Here is a 6,000-nt window from a genome sequence, read left to right on the forward strand (position 1 = left end):
ACTGACAGACTGACAGACAGAGAGAGAGAGAGACTGACAGACTGACTGAGAGAGACTGAATGACAGAGAGAGAGAGACTGACTGACTGAGAGAGAGACTGACAGGCTGAGAGAGAGAGAGAGAGAGAGAGAGAGAGAGAAACTGTGATGGAATTAGGGTCAAAGTGTGTATGAAGCTATGCAATGCCTCTTAAGATTGCCATTGTCTACTAATAAAAATGTATTATCAAAATGTGCTCTTTGTAGTTACATCTGCTTTTGCAATACTGCATTGTCGCGTTGTCTAATGTTTTAAAACGGAAAGGATAAGGAGCAGTGGATGCGCTTTTGTCAAAACTGAACGATGAGTGGGCCCGATGTTGTATATCATGACAGGAGTCTGCATCAGGAAACCCACCTAAAATTGGGCAAACTTCCCCTGCGTACTGATGGCAGGGACCCTGTAATGAATGGACCACCACCTATGATAGCCTGCTGGCAGACTACGCCCAACCTTTAACTCCACCATCCAGTGTTACTTATAAGAGCTGTATTGGTGACAGTGGCGTAACAATAGCCCGCATCCCCTGCCGTCTGGCGGGTCGCTGGCCTGAGTGCTCCAGACTGGCACGGAGGATGGGAGGGGGGCCCCCTCCATGTAGTTTGCAGGGGGGCCCCCTCAAGTTTCGTTACGCCACTGCATCAGGGAGCCTGTCTTGGTGTGGAGCAGGGCATCATCGCTCATGAAAGATAAACATGAATCATCTGGGCTGTCATTACAGCATGGGGTGATATCAGCGGTGTCCGGGAAATGCTCCTTTGTCTTAACAAAGACGTGATGTTGTTTATATAATAACTTCAGTCCTGTAATCGTACCGAAGCCCCAGTCAGGCTGCTATTGTTGATTCTTTTGTGATAGAGCTATCATTGAGCGGACAATAATGAACCACAGCATTTTGTGTAAAGAGCTTAGCCTTTGTACAGAATGTTCAAGGCACTCAATAATATGCCTATGAAGACGTGTAAATGTAAGCAAAGCCATTTCAGAGACTGTTATCCTGCACAGTCACACAAGCAAGTGTGTGTCAAATGTCAGCTTACAAACCAAGATGGCAACTTTAAAACGTGAGCATGTAAAATGGTGCTGTACCTACTCGGCCTAAATGTGACCACATAAGAACTGAGCCTATCAAGGATAAGAGAACATCACTAAGCGTGAATGTACTTTTACTCTGGAAATAGCCACAATTCATGATAAATGATTTAATGAGATAAATTATTTCATGAAATTGACTTTGCGGTCTAAGTCTGACATAAAACCCACAAAACAATTAAACAGTGCTTGTTAAGCGTTGGGTGTATGTGCCATTAGGACAAGTTTGTAGTTGTATTTTAGCGCTGGGACAAATTTTTTAATGTAAATAAGAAGCATGCAAGGATACAGACCAGCCTCAGTGCCCCTCATTCACGCTAAAAGCCTCTGAGCACTCCACGATCTCTGGTGCCTAACCTTTCTTGTGGTACCTGTATAGATCTCTCTTAGTAAGTTTCAAATTGCATGCTTCACACCTACCCTTGCCAAAAGAGTTCAACAGGCATCCAGTCCGGGCCAGACACTTTGTTTAGTGTGAAAACTAATGGCATGGAGTTATTTACCATCTCCACAGGAGTAGGAATATATGGTTGTGTAATGTCACTCTGTTTTTCCCTATTTGGAGTCTCATATATACTGCTGAAAGGTGCACAGACAAAATATCAACTCCAAAATATCGACTGGACATAATATCGACTTTTAAATATAGACTGGACAAAATATCGACTGGAAAGAATATCGACTACAAAAATATCGTTTTTAAGGTAAGTGAAGTAATATCGACTGTGTAAAATATAGATAGCAAAAATATCGAATTTTTAATAATATATAATATTTTATAGTGTATTTTTATGTAATAGTATGTGTGAAAAGTGTGTATTAATGTTATAAATAATTTTATTAAAAGAATTTTGTTTTAATAATAATTGCGTAATGTAATTCTGTAGCGGGTTGTGGGTTTATAGGGGAATAGGGTGGGAAGTAATTTAATTATAATTAAATATGTAAATTAATTAATTGATATTAATGTAAAATTAATTGTAAATTAATTTATATGTGTTAATTAATTTAATAGTAATTGCAAATTAATTAATAATAATTGATTCATTGGTAAATATGTAAAATTTACAAATTTAATACAGTAGCGGGTTGTGGGATTATAGGGGAATACGGTGGGAAGTAATTTAATTAATAATAATTAAATATGTTAATATATTTATTGATAGTAATTAGTAAATAATTGATAATAAATTTATATGTGTTAATTATATAAATAGTAATTGTTAATAATTTTATGTTAATTGATTAATTTGTTAATATGTGATTTTTACACATTTAATTATTACAACTACGCTTTCCAACGCTTTCCCTACTGTTGCACCCACTGGAGTGGGAATAGTAATTTTAACCCCTACGCTATCCAACACTTTCCCTACTGTTGCACCCACTGGAGTGGGAATAGTAATTTTAACCCCTACGCTATCCAACGCTTTCCCTACTGTTGCACCCACTGGAGTTGGAATAGTAATTTTAACCCCTACGCTATCCAACGCTTTCCCTACTGTTGCACCCACTGGAGTGGGAATAGTAATTTTAACCCCTACGCTATCCAACACTTTCCCTACTGTTGCACCCACTGGAGTGGGAATAGTAATTTTAACCCCTACGCTATCCAACGCTTTCCCTACTGTTGCACCCACTGGAGTTGGAATAGTAATTTTAACCCCTACGCTATCCAACGCTTTCCCTACTGTTGCACCCACTGGAGTGGGAATAGTAATTTTAACCCCTACGCTATCCAACACTTTCCCTACTGTTGCACCCACTGGAGTGGGAATAGTAATTTTAACCCCTACGCTATCCAACGCTTTCCCTACTGTTGCACCCACTGGAGTTGGAATAGTAATTTTAACCCCTATGCTATCCAACACTTCCCCTACTGTTGCACCCACTGGAGTGGGAATAGTAATTTTAACCCCTACGCTATCCAACACTTTCCCTACTGTTGCACCCACTGGAGTGGGAATAGTAATTTTAACCCCTACGCTATCCAACGCTTTCCCTACTGTTGCACCCACTGGAGTTGGAATAGTAATTTTAACCCCTACGCTATCCAATGCTTTCCCTACGCTTGCACTCTTTGGAGTGGGAATAGTATTTTTTACACTTCTGGTATCGTACGGTAATATAATAGTATCTTATTTAATTATAGTATTTTACTATATATATATGTTTTAACAAATAAGATTGTAAAAATTTTTTTTTATTAATTTCATTTATTATTTAATTATTATAAATTAATCTAAGTATTTTTAAGTATATTTTAGTAATTAAATTTGAATATTAATTTAACACTGTTTTTAATAAAGTCGATATTTTTTACAACTATATTATTGTAAACGATATTTTGTACTCGATATTTTTGTACTTACCTGTTTGTAGATACAAACTCGATATTTTGACTGTCGATATTTTGTCCACGATATTTTTGCAAGTCGATATTTTGTCCCTCGATATTATTTCAGTGATCCCTGCTGAAATGCTCATCTTATTATTACAGTGGTACCATGACCTCTATCGTTGATGCCCCCTTTTCCCACAATAGTGTTGGTTGATCACCAGCCAGAAAGCCGCATTGCCCTTTATCTCACTTGCCTCAACGAGTCTAGTCCAGGACCTTCCCTTAATAACTTTCTTCCTCTGCTTAAAGTGTGGCTTCAGGGCCCAATCCAAAACGTTGGAGGGATCAGAAAGCCAATAGTCTACTCAGAGACATTCTGCGCTTTATATTTTCCAGAGTTCCAAAAGTCCCTGAAGACCTGACTAATAAACTGGATCCTTCCACCGCCTGGATAGCCTCACGGGTGATGAGTAGTGCTCTACAGATCTACTGATTGATTCTTTTTTATCCCTAGTATTAGCCTCCTGGATCTCCCTAGAGTGTGCCCCCTCCTTATTTGGAGGCAAGTGTGCAAACAATGCCCACTCTCAATTGACTTTATCATCCGCTAGATTTCCCCCTTTTTGTGGTCCTTAAGAGCTGCTTTAAACACCCTTCTACATTATTTAACCACTGCATATGTTACTAAGGCTCGGCTCCAAATTTCTGCATGCCGTAGTACACTTGTTATCAAACCAAACGTTTTGTTTAGTTTGTCTACCCCAGGTCGTTCATGTTAAACCCTTCTTTATACCTTTTGTTATCATCACAAGGGCCTCCTTAATTTTCGAGTCATCCGCTGTATCATCTAAACGGATTTCAAAACACTTAATTGACTAGATTAAAAAGAAACCCATCAGGTTTCAACCTATTCCACCCCAATGTGGCGCAATTAATCCTAGTCTCTTCGGTGTTGTCAGCTCGGACTGTTCTATGAATATTTGCCTTGATATTTCTAATTTGGATTGGGAGACTATGTGGATTATTGTCACTCATGTAGTTGGCCTACAACAGGTTCTGAATCTAGTTATTTATAGACTCAGATTATCAGTGATCAGAATATAAACTATTGCACTCCCATCCCCTCTATCTGTGAAAGTTAAATTTAGAAGGAGCGGGGGATAACAAGCCTTAATGGCAAAGACCTATTCATTGCCTGATAAAAATGGGGTTGACCCTTCTCCGCTGAATGAAGATGTCCACAGATCTCTTTAGATGGCAAACCACAGAGGTGGCCATTAAAATGGACCCTCCCCGTGAGATGTATACCTCTTATTCTTGTGACAAAAGCGGTCTAAATCACGCTCATCACACATATTCTCTCTCAATTGAGTAAGTTGTTATTAAAGTTTACAATGACAACCAGAAAGCTGTAGGCAAGCGAGATTCCAATTATCTGATATTTGGGGCAGTTAAAATGTTTAAAGATCACTTTGCCCGGAACTAGGGTGAGAATTAAAGTATCGAGGCCCCATTTTGCTCGCCCTGCTCTAGAACCCACTGCAGGGGTGTGGTAGCCAACATACCCATTCAGATGTACAGTCTTTATTGTCCATGTCTCGTACAAAGAAAGATAGAAAACCTCTCTAAGATTTAACCAGTCCTGTTTATTCAGCTTACCCACAATGCCGGCCATATTCCATGAGAGAATATTTATCAGATTTTAAAAAGGGACTCTTTTTGAGTTGTATGCCTGAACCCTAAGCTTCTCAACAGTGTGTCCACTCCCACTGGACCACGTACAAAGTCCCTATAATGAAAGCACCCAGTATTTTCAGCTGACACTTCTAGCCTCTAACAGAGCTCACTGAATAATCTTTGGCTGGCCTGTAGATTGGAACCATTCATTCAACATTAGCACAGTCATTTAGAGGTTAGAAGCCATTTCTGGTGTATACGTTATACATATCTTGAACAGAATCATGTAAAGGGACATTACATTCAACAGCCTTCCTTCTGACAAAATCCTGCGTCTTGTAGGAGAAGTCTAGAGGAACTGCTCCTACCTGATAATTGGAGCGTGTACTATAATTTAATCTAGATAGTAGAGTTTCCCCTAATCTGAAGACCTGAAATTTCTAACTATACAATCCCCTCTCGATGTTTGTCTCCCCTTCGGTACCCAGGATATTCTGTGAATATTAACATGGTATGTAGGTCATTAATGTAGCCTACCCTGTTCCCTATCCAGTGCACCAATTTAAGTGTTAGCCAATTTTCTTATTGTCAGGGTGGGATAGTGGGCATGTTCACCAACATCACTGCATAAAGTGTGGCTTTAGGGCCCAAATACAAGACGCTGGAGGGGCCAAAAGGCTGATACCGCTACTCTGGCATCATGAGTTGTATCTATAGTAGTTGTAGTAGCAGCAGCCACTTGGATCTCCCTAGAGGGTGCCCCTCTTTATTTTGCCGAATAGTCTGCCAACAATGCCTATCCACGACAGAACCCTTTGTCGGCTGGTTAGTCCCCACCCCCCTTATTTTGT

Source organism: Lissotriton vulgaris, chromosome 5, assembly GCF_964263255.1.
Source record: "Lissotriton vulgaris chromosome 5, aLisVul1.2, whole genome shotgun sequence".
Taxonomy (NCBI): Eukaryota; Metazoa; Chordata; class Amphibia; order Caudata; family Salamandridae; genus Lissotriton; species Lissotriton vulgaris.